Source organism: Phodopus roborovskii, unplaced genomic scaffold (genome assembly GCF_943737965.1).
Source record: "Phodopus roborovskii unplaced genomic scaffold, PHOROB, whole genome shotgun sequence".
NCBI classification, from domain to species: domain Eukaryota; kingdom Metazoa; phylum Chordata; class Mammalia; order Rodentia; family Cricetidae; genus Phodopus; species Phodopus roborovskii.
The window spans coordinates 15,746,271-15,767,062 of record NW_026126418.1 but is presented as its reverse complement, the minus strand read 5'-3'; the positions used below and the strand labels follow the sequence as shown (position 1 = coordinate 15,767,062).

Genomic DNA, 20,792 nt, shown 5'->3' with positions numbered 1-20,792 from the left:
ATTTTGACACCATTGCACGTTTACCCTTAGTTGTACAAAAAAGGTTTTGCTTTTGCTGTTATTCAGTGTGGTAGTTAAAAGTTTCTGGCAGTATGACAGTTAAAGAAGAGTGCAAAGGAACCTCATATAAAGAGTTGAGCTTAGTTTGTGTTTCCAAACTGAACACATGTAACAGTGGGTGGTTTTTGTATGTGCCCAAGTCACATACAACTCTTAAATATCCACAGATTGACCAGTTGTACGCAAGAATTTCCACTGCCAGACATTCTAGAATGACAGCTTTATTAGAAACATAGCAAAAAAACAAAACAAAAAAACCTGCCTCAAGTAATTAAATAAGACAGTGGTGGAAGACAGATACATATCCACCTACCCATCCACCCACCCACCTACCCATCATGTGTGGCCTTTTCCCTAGATTTCCCCACTGAGAGCATCCTGAAAAATCCTAGTATTGATGCAGGACAAATCTGCTACTATAAGAATCCTTCCTGTCTCTATCTAGTTTCCAAGTTATAGTGTCTAAGCTGGCAATGTAGAGGGCTAAATCACAATAAAGCATTGTTTGGAGATTCTAGAGAGAGCACCTAGAGGAGCAGGTGTTCCAGCTCCCAACACTGTCAACTCATCAGAAGTCCCCAGCAGCCACTAATGTATTTCCTTTTGTCCTTTCAATAACATTATATAAATGGAGCCTGGTGGTGTAGGCCCGTACTCACAGTTGATCAGAAGGCTGAACCAGGGAATGACAAATTTCAGGCTTGCCTGGCAGTTTAGTGAGATTGTCTCAAAATCAGACATATAAAAGGGTTTGAGAGCCAGGTGGTGGTGACACACTCCTTTGATCCTAGCACTTGGGAGGCAGAGGCCAGTCTGTTCTATGGAGCAAGTTCCAGGACAACCAGATAATTAGATACTGGGATTTTTCTATTAGTATATATAGAATGCTTTCATATTACTATTTTGTGTGAATGTGTGTATATGTGTGTGCATACGTGTATGTACATCCATGTGGAGGCCAGAAGTCTGCCTTAGGTATTGTTCTGGCCACCATGCTTTTTTTTTTTTTTTTTTTTTTTTTTTTAAGACAAAGTCTCTCACTAGCTTGGATTTGCTGATTAAGCTAGGCAGGCTACTCAACAGCTTCCAGGGATCTAGCTGTCTCCTTCCCAGCACTGGGATTACAAGCATGTGCCCCCATGCCTTGGCCTTTTTTACATGAGTTCTGAGGATGGCCTCATACTTTCATGGTTTGGGACTGAATTAACTTCCCAGGATCATATTGATCCTATTTCTAAAGTAAGGATACTTTAGTTTTTCATGTGTTTTTTATTCTAAAATTTTTTTGGTTTGTGGTATTGGATATTGGACCTCAGACCTAGCACATAGTGAGTGACAAGCATTCAACCAAGTCTACTGCTGAACTATATTCCCTCCAGGATGCTTTCTTTGAAAGCTGTTTCAAATTTAGTATTATATAAAAGTCTCTTCTGGATTATTCATGCCTCCTCAGGCTCACATTTATAGGAAAATAAAATCTTCCTAAACTATTACTTCCTCCTTTAGTTTTACACACATCCCAGTAAGGTTCAGATTCATCAGTAAATAGCTTCACTATTCACTTGGGACTTAAGCCACAAATCTAGGAATCACTTTGTAAAAATTTCCCTGTCTCAAGCCACCTGAGAGTATTAGTCAACATCACTGCAATTTTCTAGGATTCACTCTTTTTTTTTTGGTTTTTCAAGACCCCGTTTCTGTGTAGCACTGGACCAGACTGGCCTTGCCCCTGCCTCCCAACTGCTATGATTAAAGGTAAATGCCACCACCTTCTGGTTCTAGGACTCACTCTTAATTTCTTTAGTTATTTTCATTTTATTAGTCTTAATTATGTGTATGTGTGTGTCTGTGTGTGGTTATGTGCATATGTGCATGTGAGTGCTGGTGTCTGTGGAAGCCAGAGACTGAAGATCCCCTTGCAGCTGGAGTTACAGGTGTAACAGTCGGTGCTGGGAACTAAACTCACCCCTGTAGCATTTGCTCTAAACTAATGAACCATCTCTCCAGTCCTGTTTTGTGTATTTTGAGACATTGTCTTGAATTGCCTAGCTGGTCTTGAACTCCATCCTTCCACCACTTCCTCCTCCTGAGTGCTAGATTACAAGTGTTTGCCATCATGCTCAGCTTCTTAGCTGTCTCTTCAGAGCATTTTCTGAATTCATTTGTTAATCGTGTCCTACATTGTTTTTGTCCTTGTCCCAATTCTATTATCTTGTTATTTCTTTGGCTAAAATCCTCTAATAGTAAGTTATTATACTTAATAAATACAAATCTTGGAATGGTAGTCTAGTATCCACCTGCTCTTTCTGTTGTCAATTGAGCTTTAATCACACTGTTTCTGGCCCTCACACGTGTTAAGCTTAACTGTCAAGGCCAGTTGATACTTGATTTTTCTTATATTCTTTCACCTATCTTTTTAGGTTTTCTTAAAATTTAGATTAGAAACAATCTTATTTTACATATCATTCCCAGTTCCCTTTCTCTCCCATCTTCCCATCCCTCTCCACTATCCCCCCATCCCATCCCCTTTCTGCTTCCGTAGGGGATCTTCAAAGTCTGTCACATCATTTGGGGCAGGGCTTAGGCCCTCTCCCGTGTGTCTAGGCCAAGAGAGTATCCCTTTATGTGGAATGGGCTCCCAAAGTCCATTTCTATACTAGGAATAAATAGTGATCCACTACCAGAGGCCCCACAGACTGTCCAGGCCTCCTAACTGACACCTCCGTTCAGGGGGCCTGGTTTGGTCCTATGCTGGTTTCACAGCTGTCAGACTGGGGACCATGAGCTTCCCCTTGTTCAGGTCAGCTGTTTCTGTGGGTTTTTCCAGCTTGGTCTTGACCCCTTTGCTCATCACTCCTCCCTCTCTGCAACTGGATTCCAGGAGTTTGGCCCAGTCCTTAGCTGTGAGTGTCTGCTTCTGCTTCCATCAGCTACTAGATGAAGGTTCTAGGATGGCATTTAAAGTAGTCATCAATCTCATTGCAAGGGAAAAGCATTTAAGGTAGCCTCTCCACTATTGCTTAGATTGTTAGTTGGGATCATCCTTGTAGAACCCTGGACATTTCCCTAGTGCCAGATTTCTCTTTAAACCTCTAATGGCTCCCTCTATTAAGGCATATTTTTATGCTTTTACTTCATCTAAATTCCATTGAAATCTCAGAGGCCTCCTCCAGCTGCCCCCTATATTGAAAAGTATGAGTGATTCCTCACTCTTTTCCTGTATATTTTCTTTCTAGAATGTACTTGAAAGTGTTAATACTTAGTTGTCAATGGCTTCTTAAAGACATCGATGTTTTTCTTCCTGTTCTATCTTTGGTGCTTAGAACTGTGCTGAGTACAAGTCCGTATTCAGTAAATATTCATTGGCTACTGGCTTTTGCTATTTTCCTTCTCCTTGAGTATTCTTTTATTATGTTTATTGATTTTGAGTTCATGTGTGTATGTGTGTGGGCAGAAGTCAGAGGACAAATTGTGGGAGGGAGTCAGTTGTCTTCTATCACCTGATTCTGAGGGAAAACTTGGGTCATCAGGCTTGACAGCAAGTGCCTTTACCCAATGAACCATCTTGTCTGCTTCAAGTATTCTTAATTTGGAATGTTGGGCAAGAAGAATTCTGCTTCTAGTTGGAGCTAAAAATGACTAGGTTCTTAAATGCAGTGCCTTATTTTGCCTGGCTGAGAAATTGATTGGCAAGGTAGAGGAGCATTTGGTTCTTTTAGCCTAAGAACTCTATATTTTGACTTCTTTTCCTGAAGCCTTAAGGGAAATTTTTTTCCTTCCCTATTCTGTGCAGCCAAGAAACTGACCTGGGCTGACTCTTAAGATTGAAGAACAGTGAACTCAGTATCCACTGAGACAAGGTTTGGAAGTCTATCTCTGATACTGTCTGAAGGCTAAGGCTGAATTCAAATCTTACTCTGGCTCCTGACTGATACGATGAATCTAGATGAATTCCTTAACTTCTTCCAGGCTTTGTTTTTCTTACTTGTCTGTTTAATAACCCCAACTGTTCTGGGGCTGGTAAGGATTTCTGGATTAATGTTGTCAAAGCTTTTCACAATGCTATTGCTTTAGCTCCAGGGGTTTCTAAGAATTGGAGGTTGTGTGGTGCCCCAAGGAGAGTTGTACTCTTTCCCATGGGTTAGCAGAAGATAAGAAGATGTGATCATTTATGATTTGCTGTATTTCATCCTGCTGATGTTGTTGATGGATACAGGGTATATTGCTGCTGAAGACCTGTTTGAGGCAGGTGTTTCAGGCCCTGTGTCTCAGGATAAGCTGTGTTTGTCTCTGCTATTCCTCCATCAGAAGCTACCTTTTTCCTCTTTGTTTGCAAATAGAAAAATCCCTAGCCATTTTCGTGTATTTAAGGATAGACTTCTTGGTCTCATAATTTTTTTTTTTTTTTTTTTTTTTTTTACTTTTTAAAAAATTGTGCGTTGGTATTTTGCCATGGGTGTCAGTCAGTCCCTGGAACTGGAGTTGCAGACAATTGTTAGCTGCCATGTGGGTTCTGGGAATTGAACCTGTGTTCTCTTGTACAGCAGTAACCACTGAGCCATTTTTCCTGCCTCTTTCCTTTACTTTTTGATAGCTTCTAGCCTCCAGAAAATTGACCTTCAGTTTCTTCTCAATTCAGTGGCTTTATCCTTCCTTGCTTTGCCTTTAGTTTTCAGTTCTTCTGTTCTCAACATAAATTCCCCAGAATATTTTCCGATAAAATTCCAGTCATCTTCTCCTCCTCCTCATCCTCCTCCTTCTTCATTTTTCTGAGGTAAGTGGGAGTAAGGAAAATCGTCACTCTCCAATTTGGATCTTACGGCATTTTATTTCCAGTTTTGAGCACACTTTGTTTTTAGCACAAGCTTTCCTGTGCTTCGGAATTAGGAGCTATCATTGTGAGTTACTTTAAGGAGAAGCTCTCGTAAGCACAACTTGAGTCAAATTGACAGTGGCATTTGTATCGTCCGAGAATTTGTGAAGTCGTTAGACCACTTGTAATAAACCTAGACTGAACTTATATGTGAAACACATGGGGTGAGGGTTAGGTAAGAGAAAAAGGCTGTATATTCTTTGGCTCTTGGATTTGATTAACAACCTTTGTTCTAGGTGCTCCTCTTTTCCCTTTCCTCTCTTTCCTTCCCCTCCATGCCTTTCTCCCCTTCCCCCTATCATATCTCATTTCTCTTCCCTTCCTTTTCCTTCTTTCCTTTCTTAGCAATGCTGGGGACATAACCTAGCTATGAGCATGATAGACAAGTGTACTGCCACTGAGCTATATCCCCAGCTTTTATCCCTCCTACCCTTCTTGAGACAAAAGCACTTTTGTAGCCCAAGCTAGCCATAAATTTGGAATTCTCTAGCCTTGGACTCATGAGTGCTGGGGTTATAGGTGTGGGCCACTGTCCTTGGTTTGTGCCAAGCCCATCCTTCCCAACCTGCTTGGATGGAGCTCTGAGCCGTGCACATGCTAGGAAACCATTCTATCCTGGGCTGCTACTCTAGTCAACTGCTAGTTTTTTTTTTTTTGGGGGGGGGGGGGGTTTGAGACATGGTCTCACGTTATAGTCCTAGAGCTCCTTGTGTTGACCAGAGTAGCCTTGAATTTTACAGAGATCTACCCATCTGATTCTCTTTCCTAATTGCTGGAATTAAAAGATGTGCTTCAGTAAACCTGGCTTTGTACCAGAGTCTTTTTTTAAAATTTGTTTTTGTTTTTCAAGAAAGGGTTTCTCTGTTTGCCCTGGCTGTCCTGAAACTCACTCTGTAGACCAGGCTGGCCTCTAACTCCTGAGTGCTGTGATTAAAACCCACTACTGCCTGACCAGTGCCAGGTTCTTGATTTCATTCAGTTTCATTCAGTATTACCTCCTACTCTATTTAGATGTAGACCAGCTGTATTAGATTGGTGTAATTCAGTATAAATGATGTTGCTGTGTGCAGTAAAGATGCAGGCTGTAGGTGCAATTTATTTCTGTGCTTTTGGCTTTTTGTTTTGTTGATTTTTCTTAATTATTTTTTATGTATGTATGTATGTATGTATGTATGTATGTATGTATGTATGTATTTATTTATTTAAAGGCTAGGCTTAGTGGTGCCTTTAATCCCAACACTTGGGAGAAAGGCAGAGGCAAGTGGATCTTTGTGACTTGGTGGTCTATATAGTGGCTTCCAGAGTCAGTTAGTTACATAGTGAGAGCCTTCTGGGAAAAGAAGTTTAAAAACTGTTTTATTATGTTTATATATGGGGATGTGGGCATGTGCTATGGAACACATGTGGAGGTCAGAAAGTAACTTTGAGAAGTTGGTTCTCTCCTTCCACCATTTGTCCTGAAAATTGAGCTGAGGTTGTCAGATTTGGCAGCAAGCACCTATACCTGCTGACCCATTTTGTTAGCCATCTCAGTTTTCTTTCTTAAAGTGTGTGTGTGTGTGTGTGTGTGTGTGTGTGTGTGTGTGTGTGTGTGTGTAGTAAGTGCACATAAGTGCAGGTCTCATGGACGCCAAAGGAATCCAGTTACTTCGAGTTGGAATTAGAGATGGTGTGAGCCTCCTCATGTGGGTATTGGAAACCACTTTGGGTCCCCTGTCTGCAAGAGCAGTTTTTGTTCTTCATTGACAAGCCATCTTTCTGGCTTTGTTTGTTTGTTTGTTTGTTTAATGTCAAGGTCTCATTATGTAGTCTATGCTGGCCTCAAACTGGGTTCTCAATCCTCCTTCCTCCTTCTCCTGAGATAGTATTACCAGTGTGTGATACTACACTTGGTTGAAGTTCCTCTTCCTTTTCTCCTTCTCTTTCATCTCAGACTGGCCTAGAACTCTATTCCAGATTAGCCTCAAACTCATAGCCATTCTTATGCCACAACCTCTGAAGTTCAAGGATTGCAAATGTGCTACTACACTTGACTCGAGAATGAATCTTAACAAGGCACTACTATCTGATAGAAAGAATAGTTAGATTTGTGCTAATTCTGGTTACTTTAATGTATTTTCATATTTTTAGTAAAATTTCTTCTAAAAGTTTGAGCAGACAATAAATAGGCTTTCTGCAGAAAACCCTTGTTATTTGCTAGTACTGATGTGAGGTAGGTAGTGTTTAGTTATCTTTTTACTCTATAGAGAATGTGCTCAAAATATATGACTTAAAATAACAGTAATTTATTATTTCTAACGATGTAGTGAGTTATAGATTGGGCAGGAATGATCTGGTCTAGACAGTTCTCTGTCCTTTGATATTCATCTGATATCTGGCTGATGGTTGGGCTCAGCAAGAGGATTTCATGCTTTTTTTTTTTTTTTGCACTTTGATAGTCAACTTCTCTTCCTCTTCATGTAGTGTCCTTTATGTTTCTTTTTGTATGCTGAGATTACAGACCCATGATTGATGGGCATAGAACAGCTCAGTGGTGGACTCACTGGGAAGAGATAGAGGACAGTAAGGAATTGTTGGTGACTGTCATTGAAGAGAACCTTTCACAGGCAGAAAAAAGGATAGTTGTGGAGAATCTTTGCGTCTAGGTGGTGCTAGGGGGCCACCAGCACATTTGTCTGTTACACTGATGAGAAGGGGGTACGGTAAGAGCTTTACTTTACTTCTCAGGTGTATCTATGACATTTGTGGTTGACAAAGATCTGTACTGATTTGACAGTTTGCTCAATCATAGTCTTTCTCAAATGTAGTTGGTCTTTCCTTTGTTGGACTATCAGGTCCCCAATAATGACACGGAGGCTTAATATTAATTATGAAAGCTTGGCCTTTAGCTTAGACTTGCTACCAATTAGCTCTTATAATTTAAATTAATCCATATTTTAAAATCTGTGTTCTGCAACATGGCTTATTACCTCATCTCTTTGCTGTTCCTGTTTCCCCTGTGTCTTGCTGGCAAATCCGTCTTTCTTCTTCCCAGAGTTCTTTCTCTTTGTCCAGAAGTCCCATCTATTCTCTCTTGCCTAGCTTTTGGCGGTTCATCTCTATATTATACCAATTACAGCAACACAGCAATACAGTGTACAGTATCCCACATTTCTTCCTTTTGTCTAACTAAATAAAATGTAAATGTTTTAACTCTAATACAATAAAATTATATACAATAAAAGCAATTATCAAGTAAGAGTTACATTTATAATGTCCAGCCCATTTGTATTTAGCAGATTTGGAGAAATTACTTTATCATCTTTCCTATTTTGATGTGTTCTGGGTTTTATACCTAAACAACTCTCTATCATAACTTGCATTACCACCCAAAAAAAAAATCTTTGTAGACCTTAGTACATTTTCTTAGATAAACAACTTAAGCTTTTATGTTTCTCAACCTTACAAACTTTACTCCTCTTTTGTGAATTTCTTTTCTGAATTTGGTAACAAGGGAAACTGTAACTAATCTTCAATCCCATCAAAGCTCTTGGAAGGATATAATATTACCTGAGTAAACAGGAAACAGAGCAAGTAGCTTCCAAAACTCTAAGAAATGACAAAAATGGCTGGCTGCCTGGATAGTCACCCAAGTTTCCTCTGCAACAATGGGGTACCCATCTTTGACCTGAAAGCCTAGAATATCTGACAGACTTTGTAGTAAAGCAGGAATTTTGAAGGACAGTCCTACCTCATCTTGGCAAAGTTTGTCATTTGCCTTCTTTTGTGTCCTGCTTGTGCAGTTTGGATAAGCATACTGTCAACAGTTGCAGCAAGGTAGTTTCTTGCCCAGTGGCTAACTTTTGCCACAAAGGAATCAAATTCCATACAAAGGTCCTTTGATGTCCATCATTCTTTTTTGAAGTAGATTGGTGCTGCCAGGAGCAGACATATCTCACTATCATGAAGAGCTTTATGTTGTTAAAACATCTTAAATGCAATATTTTGTAGGTCTCTGAAGTGCTTGTAGATCACCTATCTAAAATATATCTGTTTAACCTTGAGAACATACCTAACATGACTATAAGTGCCTCGACCCGTGAGACTTCAACCTAGAACCCAAAAACCCAAGAAGGATTGGGGGTGGGGGGGCCAAGAGACAGGATTCTGATCAAGTGACAAACTTTATTTTTCTACCTGGAGCTTATAAGGATGTAGGAAAAGGGGCAGGGGAGATAAGAAGAATGGTTGAGGACCAGGTGTTCTTGCAAGCAGAATATAGAAAATCACAAAGAATGAATATTGACATGGGTGGAAAGATCAGGAGTAATGAGAACAAGAAAGATTACTGTGGTGATGGGACTAGTGGTTATATGCTAAGCTGATCTTGCTAAATAGAACTAGTTACTAAATCATTAAACCTTTATGGAATAACTGAAGGCTGTAAATGTATAGCCAAGAGAAAGCCAGAGTTCAGCCAAGGTTCATTCCATAACCGAGCATAGATCCAGCCTCAGTTTCCAACATATAAGTTTCAGTGTTAGTTTACTAACCTGTAGTTTTTAATTGTTCTAAATAGTTTGTAATAATAACTTTTAAGAACTAGAAATTTATATTATACATATATATTTTTTAATATAATTTTTTAACAACAGTGCCTTTTTTGAAAGATTTATTTATTGACTGCGTATAGAGTGTTCTGCTTGCATATATGCCCGCAGGCCAGAAAAGGGCACCAGATCTCATTACAGATGGTTGTGAGACAATTGCTGGAAATTGAACTCAGAACCTCTGGAAGAGCAGCCAATGCTCTAAACCTCTGAGCCATCTCTCCAGTACCCCCCTTATATTTTTAAATGAGCTGTATAGGTATAAGATCTTAAATAAGAGTAGAAACATATATGTATGTAGTATAATGAAGATAACCTTAAATTTGTATCACTATACCAAAATCCATGCCATGTAAAACATTGTGGGCTAATAGTTGCTTTAAAAGTAGATTTAGTAATCTACCCTTTTATCATTCCTATACTATGTATCCCCTCCTCCGTCCACTTTTTCCTTCAGAAAGAGATCCCTGAAACTAATCTCCTTTGCTCAACTTTCTCTCTGACCATGACCAGTAACAACTTGCAACCAAACCCCTAAACAATGACAAACATCCATAACCCACCCCACCTCTTGGGAATGTGGTCATCCTCTTGTCTAGTGGCAATGACATCTTTCGGGGACCCTGAGAAATTGGGACAATGATCAAGTCCTGGGAGAGCTAGCCATATTATGTTTTGTTTAGGCTCTGTGTGATGTGTGTAGAGCTTATCTTAAGTCTTGACTGGAGTAGTCTGTGAGACTGGACCATCTCAGCTGGCAGCTTTGAAGTTGTTCTGGATGCAGAATTTTTAGTAAACTGCAACAGAGGCATTCTGAGAGGCTGGATCACCTGGACTACTTGTTTTTATTGGCCTTTGGTCCTTCTTTTTCTTTAAAGAAAACACAAACTTTTAAAGGTAACATATATCTGCATTAACACAAGTATGAAATGGACTGTGCATAAGTCAGCTAAAGATTTTTTTGTTCTACATTTGAGCAGGTAAAAGGCATTTGTTAACTTTATAAGTTTGTTTGGACTGTATAATCAAACTGTAATATAAATCTCTATCCATGCTATATGAAAGGGTGACATATAAGTCAATGATTCTGTAGCCAATGAGATTTATTATGTCTCATCCAATCTCAGAGCTGTTTCCTTGTCAAGAGATCAGCTTATATATCATTTGTCTTGTACTTCTTCTTGTTTGTTTTTTTTTTTTCATGTCTGTAGCCAAAATTTTCAGGAGGTCTCCCCAATCAAATCTGATCTTTATTAATTCTGAAGAAATCCATAGCCTTTTGTTTCCTATGGAAACAAAAGTGTAACCTTTTCCCCAATGCCACAAGTTTCCTGTCTTCCATTCTGAAGTTAAGGCATCTTTAAAATATATAGGCTTGTTTAATTCAGCAGCCCCCCCACAAGCCAATATCTTCAGCAGTTGTTGTCTTTTGTTCATTATTATTTAAAATATTTAAAATTAATAAATCACTATATATGATCCACATGCCCTAAGTTGTGATATTTCCCATGCTTATGTGACTTAGTTCTTTTATATTAATTTGTTCTCTTTAAAGACTTTATTATTTTTAAAGTATTTTTTAATGATTGACTAACCCATTTTCTTCAGCATCTAAGCCCATTTTTAAGCACACTGTAACTTGTTCAGAGGTATTCTTGTCCTGAATCTGACTTTATGCATGTCTCTGCCCACACGAGCCAAACCTTAACCTGCTAGGCCCTCCTCTGTATGGCTCTGCACTGATGGCTCTGTCCTGCTCAGTTCCTGAGAATTTAGCCTCATGGTGACTGATACTCAGCCTGGAGCTAGGTGGTCTAAACACCCCAGCCCTGGGAAATTTCTGGGTCCATATGGTGGTATACCTTTCTACAGAATCTGCCACTGAGTGGTGTATTGTTAGCTGTTCATAAGAGCTGCACCTCACCGGGCGTCTGTGGCACATGCCTTTAATCCCAGCACTCAAAGGCAGAGGCAGGCGATCTCTGTGAGTTCGAGGACAGCCTGGTCTACAGAACAAGTTCCAGGACAGCCTCCAAAGCTACACAGAGAAATCCTGAGAAACAAAAAACAAAACAAAACAAAAAAACCCAAAGAGCTGTACCTCTGTATGCCATGAGCACCAAACCCACTTAGATTTTTTTTTTTTTTTTTTTTTTTTTTACAGCTTTCTCAGGCCCTATGTGGATTTGCATGCCATGAATTGGACCTCCACCTCCAAAGTGTAGCAAACTTTGTTGCATATCTTTGAAGTGCCAGCCCATAAATAATGACTTGGAGACTTCTCACTAATTATAAAAGCTTAGCCACTAGCTTAGGCTAGTCTCACTAGCTCTTATAGCTCAAATTAACTTGTTTCTATTAAATTATGTTCTGCTGTGTGGCTTGGTTACCTCTGCTCTGTTTCGTTGTCCAACTTATTCAGAGTCTCACTGGCATGTCTGGCATAATCCATGTGCCTGGATTCCTATTCTTCTTCCTCTCTCCGTGGATATCCCACTTATCTCTCCTGCCTAGCTATTGGCCATTCAGGTCTTTACTAAACCCATCACTGTGACAAATCTTCATACAGTGTAAACAAATATTATGAAATAGTTTATGATCTCTTCCCATTGTCAGGTGAAAGTAGTTTTACTGTGGTATTTATTTCTACTTTCTGATAGGCAATTATTCTAGTTTTTATGGGGGTGCTAGTAGGATTGTCTGGTAAATGCCCAATAGCAGGCTTTCATGATTATCCCCTTATTGTACTTAAGAGATTTCAAATTCAAGCCAGGCGAAGGTGGCACACGACTTTAATCACAGCACTTGGGAGGCAGAGGAGGCCAGCTGGGATCTGTGAGTTCAAGACCAGCCTGGTTTACACAGTGTTCCAGCCAGTACTGTTACACAGAGAAACCCTTGTAACACAATAAATAAAAGACCCAGAGACTGATATTTGAGTTCAAGCTTTAAACTGAAGATAAAAAAAGCAAAGCACCTGGCCACTAGACCTTTATCTGTGCTCAGACCAAAGGGGCAATCCTCAGACTGCTCTAGACTTCACTGCTCCTCAAATTCACTCAGACTGCTTTGCTACCCTCAATGTGGCCAGATTCTAACTCTCAGACTGAATGCCTCTAGCTTTTATACCTCTCAAATCCTGGGATTAAAGACATGAACTTTGATTCACTTTTTGGTAGCCCAGGGTGGCCTTGAACTTAGAGAGATTGGAACTGCCTTTCCTGAGTCTTGGGATTAAAGGTATGTGCCACTACTGCCTGGCTTCTGTGGCTAACTAGTATAAGCTGCTTTGCTATTTTGATCTCAAGTGGCTTTAATAAATCATAAACAATATATCACCAGAAACCCTGTCTCAAAAAAAGTTTCAAAGTTAAAAGCAGATTACTTTTTGGTGACATGTCCTTAACTTTTTTATTCTCTGAAAAAAAACTATGTACCTGAGTTTCTAAAAAAGAATCAAGAGAATGATTTTTATTTTTTTCTCAGCATTTGTTTCATTTCTATTTTTTTTCCTTTGTTCATAAATGTGCTCCCCCTCAATGTGGCCAGATTTTAACTCTCAGACTGAATGCCTTTAGCTTTTATACCTTTTATCCTGTCATGATGACAGGTATGGGCCACCGAGTATCATTCTATAATTATTTTTTCAAGAGGAGGCAAATGGAGAAGAAAGTCATGCTTTTTTTGAGTTAGGGTTTAGGAAAGCTGGACAGGAGAGGGCTGTAAGGAGCTGTACTGGGGGAGAGGGGTGTTTAGAGAAAATGTGAGAATGTCCAGAGTTTCAAGGCAAGTCTGCTAACAGTTTTGCATTTGCATATGTGTGTGCATGACCCCTCTCCCCATTCACATACAAATAAAGCAAATAAAAAAATCTTAAAGCGGGAGAAACCTGTTTTTTTTTTTTTTTTTTTTTTTTTTTTTTGTCTGTCTGTCTGTCTATCTGTCTGTCTGTCTGTCTGTGTCTCCTTAGTGCTAGGATGACAGGTAGGAGATATCATACCTACCTTAGAATAATTTCTTTTACCTTTAATTTGCTTTACAGGACCTTGTGATCTAATATTATTTTGTTACATTAAGATTGGTGCTTTATTCTTCATTATAGAGTGGGGCTGTTGTTCTTCTACAAACATTATTAGTATGTAATAGTGAACATTTTTAAAATATTAAATCTAAAATATCTTTTATAGTTGACCCAGGGTAGAAACACAGTTCATGATAATAGTTTTCTTGCTTCTGGGTGAGTTTGCCTTCAGAATTTGCTACTTGTTTGCTTGCTAATAGTTTTGATTTGTGGTGTTTCCCAAAATTCTGTTTCCCTTCTAAAATCTAGTGTAGTGTAAGAGACTGGCAAGAGCTGTGTGGAGACAGGTATGGTTACTAGGGGTTTGGTGCTTGCTTTTTAGATTTTGGTTCTATACAGTGTTGTTTGAATTGTCCTGTAGTGGACCTTATAGTAAGGTCCTGTTGATGAAAACAAAGCTTCCAATTATAGAAAAACATGTGTGTTGAAATTCCACCCACATATTGTTTCTGTAAAGCAGTAGGCCACTTTTAGGTCTCTAATTTAAGACTTGACATTTTGTAGTTAATTTTCTAGTTGTTGAGAGAACTTTAGTTATGCAAGTGATCTTAGGTTTATTTAAAGAATTTTTAAAATTTATCTTTGGTACTGGACATCAACCCACAGGTTCATGAATGTCTCTGCACAGTTACTGTACCATTGAGCTATATAACCAGCTCAAGATTTTTTAAAAAAGATTATATTATTGTTCTTTGTATGTTATCTCTGTGAGTATAAGCTGCATGTGTGTGTGTTTGTGTACATCAGTGGAGGCCAGAAGACATCAGAGTAGTTCTCAACCTGTGAGTCTCAACCCTTTGGAGGATGTCAAACAACCCCTTTACAAGGGTCACCTAAGATCATGAAAAAGATATTTATATTACAAATTGTAACAGTAGCAAAATTACAGTTATGAAGTAGCAATGACAATAATTTTATGGTTGGGGGGGTCACCACAAATGAGGAACTATCCCATCATTAGAAAGGTTGAGAACCATTGCCCTATAGTTCCAGTTATAGGCAGTTGTGAGAAGCTGCATGCCGGTGTATTCTCTAGAAGAGCAAGTGCTCTTAATTTCAGAGTTGTCTCTCTACCCCTTCCCCTTTTCCTTTTCTTTCAGTCTTTCTGTTTTCTTTTCAAGATCTGATTTAAAATTTTGTTGTTGTTTTTTGGCATGGGTTTCTCTCTATTGCTTTGGAGCATGTCCTGGAACTTATTTATTAATTAAAATTTTAAAATTTTATGTGCATGGATATTTTGTTTCAATATATGTAAGTGCATCTTGTGTGTCCCTCCTGCCTGTGGATGTCAGAAAAAGAACATTGGACCCCCTGGAGTTGCAGACAGTTGTGAGCTGCTATGTAGGTGCTAGTTATTGAACCCAGATCTTCTGGAAGAGAAGCTGGTACTCTTAATCACTAAACCATCTTTCCAACCTAGATAGAATTTTTATTATATCATTTTATGCATGGTGTGTATTGTTGCACATGTGAATGCTATAGCTTATGTGTAAAGACTAGAGGACAGCTTTTGTGGGTACTAGGGATTGAACTCAGGTTGTCAGATTTGGCAAGAGTACCACTATCTGCTGAGCCATCTCATCAGCTCCAGGGTAATGATTATTATTTTTTTCCTCAAGAGTTTAGTCTTAGATTAAAACCTATATATTACACATGTCAGTATTTCATTGCTGATTTTATTCTTAGATATTTGTCTTTATGTACACACTCAGGCGGCAGACACATAACAGTTAAAAGAAATTGAATTCTATTAACAGCTAAGCAGGGGACTGGGATGCATGCAGCTCAGTTGATAGAGTGGTTGCCTAGCATGCATGAAGCCCTCCCTAGGTTTAATTCCTAGCACTGAAAACTGGGTGTGCTGGTACATTGGGGAGGTGGAGGCAGGAGGATCAGAAGTTTGAGGTTATTCCTGGCTACATGGCGAGCTGGAGGGATGTGTTTGCAAACAACTGAAGAGGTCTTAGTTTTCTGAATCACATGCTCTAAATGCTGTAAGAGAAGATCAGCTTGTCAGATAACTCAGCAGTTAAGGGGACATACTATTCTTGTCCTGATGTCAGTTTTGAGCACCTGTGTGCTCATGGGGTGACCCATAACCTCCTGCTTCAGCTCCAAGCAAACTCTACTTCTAGAGGATTTAATGTCCTCTTCTGGACTCCACTGGCAATTGCACTTAGTTGCATGCATGCTCCTGCACACACACAAAGACCTACTTAAAATAATTTTTTTTAATTTAATTTTTTTTATTTTTGGACTGAGTTTCTTGTGAGACAGGGTGTAGTCCTGGTTGGCCTGGAACCACCTTCCTCTGCCTCCCACATTCTTATATTAAAGGGATGCACTACCACACCTGGCTAATCTTTTTAAAACTTATTTTATGTACATTGGTGTTTTGTCTGAGTGTATATCTGTGTGAGGGTATAAGATCTTGGAGTTATACCGACAGTTGTGAGCTGCATGTGGTTGCTGGGAATTGAACCTGGGTTCTTTGGAAGAACAGTAATGCTTTTAACTGGTGAGCCATATTTAAGAAATATTTATGTATTAGTTAGATTGTAGATAGAGTTGTTAAGTTGCTGCTTCTATTTTTTTGTTTTGCTGCTATGAATTGAACCTGGTTCTTTTAGCATGCTAAACACAATTATTTACTGTTATGTTACACTCCTAATTTCAATTCTGCTTGCTTCACTTTTATGGATGTGGAGATAGCTCCAGTTGCATTTCATTATTTTGGCTACACATCTTTTTTTTAGGTTTTTCAAGACAGGGTTTCTCTTTGTAGCCTGGGCTGCCCTAGAACAAATTTAGTCATTCTGTACACTAGGCCGGCCTGGAACTCACAGAGATTAACCTTTCTCTACTTGCCAAGTGCTGGGATTAAAGGCATGTGCCATCACTGCCTGGCTACTACACTGCCATTTTATTTGTCCCCTGAGTGTGTTTTGCTTTGTTGTTTGCTAACTGCTTTTGAAATGTTTCTGAGAAATTGGCTACTTTTAGGAATTGTGGCACCTGTGGGTTTAGTTGCTCTTATTGTTTAGTGAGGGGAACCATAGTGAACTCAGGAGGATAATAATGACAACAGTAATAGTGAAACTTAACACTTCCACAGCTCTTTACTTAACTGGAGCCTTACAACAATCTTATAAAGTAATGAAGGAGGACCCTGAGTTTCAAAGGTTTGTTGATTGGTTGGTGTAAAACAGTCTCACCAAGCTCTGAGACAGGGTTTCTCTATGTAGCCCTGGCTATCCTGGAATTTGCTCTGTTGACCAAAATGGCCTTGAATTCACAGAGCAAGTTCCAAGACAGCCAAGGGATACACAGAGAAACCCTGTCTCTGCCTCCCGAGAGCTAGAATTAAAGGTATGCACCATTACCACACAGTACCCAAAATCTTAACTAGAGGTGGAAGGAAACCATTGGCACAGGTGATTAAATTGCAAGAAGGACCTGTAACAACTTCCTAGTTGTGTCATACTTCAGATGGTTTTGTATGGAGTAGTTAAATGTAACTACATATTAGATTTCAGAGAAAATCTGTGAAGGTGATTCCTCTCTGTCTTTTTGGAATTAGTTTTTATGTGATTAGGTAAATGGGGTAGAATCTTGGCATTGATTTTGTATATATATTCTTGTCATGTCCTTTTTCTTCTACTTAAATGTGGCTTTTCATGATTAAGCATTTATTTGGGGGACTTCACAGTGGCATCAGAGACTGTTCTAGGCTTTCTGTGCCACTGTCTGTTTTACTTTGAAGGACAGATTGGGAAATTTGCCTTCTCCCTTTTTAAAAACAGTAATGAAAAGCATCTGACGCACACTTCCTCCTTAGCCACAGGCCTATCTGACTTTAGTTTAATTTAGCTTCTTTTGGTTATATGGGATATATCAAAATCTGTCATAGCTGTTAACGCATCAGGAGGGGTATTGGCATGGTGGGGCATGCCACCATCCCAGCACTTGGGAGATAGAGAGGTAGGCATATATCTGAGTTCAAGGTCAGCTTGGTCTGCAAAGTGAGTTCTTCGCAGAGAATTCTGTTTCAAGTAAATCAACAGCAACAACAGAAAGATACATTTTCTTTTAAACAATAGTACATATAAAAGAGAGAGATGTAGTTGCTTTGGTGTCTCTAAGTTCTGTCTACCAGTCAGTCAGATGTTGCTGGTTTGAACTCCTTGAGTTTAGGGCCTTGGAAATTGGAAGACATGCTTTTTGGTAATAAATATTCTCTTATTTATTTATCTTGAGACAGGGTTACTCTGTGTAGCTCTAGCTGTCCTGTAACTCACTGTAGAGCAGTCTGACCTTGAACTCACATTGTCCTGCCTCTGCCACCACTGCCTGGTCTTTTTAGTAATCTTGATGCTTAGGTTTTTAGTTGTCTTAATGATGATATTTGTAGGAACTCCCCCCCCCTTTTTTTTTTTTTTAATTCCTGTAGGAACTTAATGTTACATCACAGTTCTTTGGAGTATACATATTTGTAACCTGTACTTTGTTTTTCCTTTTGAGTTGTAGGAGTACAGAAAGGAGGATTTTTTTATTTTATTATTTTTTAAATTTATTTTTAATTTGTGTTCATTGGTGTTTAGCCTGCATGTATGTCTGTGTGAGGGTGTCAGAAGCCCTGGATCTGGAGTTACAGACAGTTGTGAGCTTTGATGCTGGTGCTGGAGATTGAACCAGGGTCCACTGGAAAGCAGCCAGTGCTCTTAACCACTGAGCTATCTCTCCAGCCCCTTTATTTTATTTTTTAAAGAACGAACCTGGACCAGCGAGGTTGATCAAGGCGTAATGGTGCTTGCTACTTAATGGAACTGACATGGTACAAAGACGAGATCTGACCCCTGTAGGTTACCTTGTAACTTGGTGCGTTCTCTCTCTCTCTCTCTCTCTCTCTCTCTCTCTCTCTCTCTCTCTCTCTCTCTCTCTCACACACACACACACACACACATACACACATACACAGGATTGCTGCTGCTGTTTCTACCATTTGTTGTGAAATTGTAAATGACTTAAGTGTACTTTATATTTTATTGTTAGGTCAAAGGATTTTCAAAGTATTTCTTCTGAAGCTTTTTATATTAGGTTAAAAAAAGAAGTACAGAGTTAAGGTGAACAATTGGAACTGGTTTTCCCATACCTTCTTGGTTGGTAGTAAAAGGTAAGAAGTAGTAAAAGGATTTGTTAATTTGAACAAAGGGAAGCCTGGAGCAGTTTCACACCTAAAATTTTGTTTCTAATCTTGAGTTGTACAGTTTACCAAAGAGATTATTTCCTTCTGTTATTCAGCTGTAACCTACTCTGGAGGTTGGCCTGCAACTCTGGAATGACATTTTCACTGTGTACATATTTATGTGGTTTAAGAGTTGGTGATGAGAGGCTGGGTGTGTGTTGTGGTAGTATATAGTACTTGCCAAGCAAACTCAGGGTCCTGATTTCAAGCCCCAACACTCAAACACAGCAAAGCAAACAAAACGAAGCATGGTAAGAATTATAGCATGAGAATGAATCAAAGTTTTATGTTTGACACTTTGTAGGGAACTGACTTTATGGACCTAAGAATTTGAGGCTTACCTTAGTCTGGAATCTTTCTGACTTTATCTGTTTTAATACTCCAGGAAGAAAACTCCTTCAGCATAAGCTATTAATATTTTTCCTTATGTCTGTATTTGGATGGATTTGGTTGTATGTTCTTTAGATTGCAGCTTTTTGAGAAATGGAAGGAGGAAGTTATTGTTTGACTAATAATAAATAATTACTTCTTCCTTTGTTTTATTTTAGTTTAAAGTTTTTATTTTGTACATGTGTATGTGTGGAAGTTGGAGAACAATTTTGTGTGGTTGGTTTGTTTCCTTCTACCTTTACAGTGGTAATGGGCATGAAACTTAGGTCTCTGTAGCAAGTACCTTTACTTGCTGAGCCATTTTGCCGCCTTCCTCTCCTTTTATTTTAAGACGAGACTTTGCTCTGCAGCTCAGGATGTCTTGGAACTGTCATGTAGTTTGGTCTGTCTTCAAAACCTTGCTCATATTGTCTCAGCCTCAGAAGTGCTCTGATTATAAGTTTGTGCAACCATGACCCACTCTGACAGTTACTACTTTTGAAATTTAAAAAGTAAAAAGAAGCCAGGTGTAGTGGCTTATTGATGTCTGAAATCCCATTATTTGGAGGCAGAGGCAGTAGGAACAAGAGTTTGAGGCCAGGTTAGGCTATATAAACCCTGACCAAAAAATTGAAGTAGAACTGGGCATGGAGGCACACGCCTTTAATCCCAGCACTCAGGAGACAGAAACAGGTGTCTGAGAGTTTGAGGATAGCCTGGTCTGCAAAATGAGTTCCAGGATAGCCAGGGCTACACAGAGAAACCCTGTCTTGAACAAAAACAAAAAACAAAAAACAAAAAACAAAAAAAAAAAAAAAAAAAAAAAAGAAAAAGAAAAAGAAAAAGAAAACCACCTCTTAAAATTATCATGCCATAGGGCCGGGAATATAATTTGGTTGGTAGAACGCTTATCTAGGATGAAAGAAGCCCCGGGTTCAGTTGCCAGCATCACATAAACTAAAGATGGTGACACATTTGTAACCTTAGCCCAATGGAAGTGGAGGTAGGATGATCAGAAGTTCAAGCCACATAGTTTGAGGACAGACCGAACTATATGAATTTTGTCTTAAAAAGGGTTACATTAAGCTACCATCCAAAAATACCTCTCATTTCCTTTTCCCTTTCTTTCTCTCCCTTTCCTTCCTCCTGCCTTCCTTTATCTTTTCCTTTATCTCCCTCTTTCTTTTTTTCCTTGTGCTAAAGACAAAACCAAAGAATTTAGAAATGCTAGGCTACCCTTCTACTATGAGCTACAGTCTAGCCTCACCAAAGCTCTTCTGTATAATTTTTGTCTATGTTCTGTGTCCTGAATTACCAAAGTATTTAAAAAATATTATTGGTTTTTTTTGATAGTGCTAGAAATACAGCATCTAATGCTAAACAGGAGCTGTGCAACTGAGCTACACCCCAGCCTAGTTATTTATGTTTATTTATTGTGTATTTGTGGTGTACATGTTTGTCTTAGTCTCTGTTCTATTGCTGTGTAGCGACACATGAATAAGGCAACTTATGAAAGAAAGCATTCAGTTGGGGGCTTGCTTACAGTTTCAGAGCCTGGGTCCATGACCATTGTGG

General features: G+C 39.1%; 1 protein-coding gene across 10 annotated transcripts in view; it reads left to right on the top strand.

Moving 5' to 3' along the window:
• Ambra1 (autophagy and beclin 1 regulator 1) overlaps positions 1–20,792 on the top strand; it is a 219,394-nt gene that overhangs the window by 39,404 nt on the left and 159,198 nt on the right. The window lies entirely within an intron of this gene.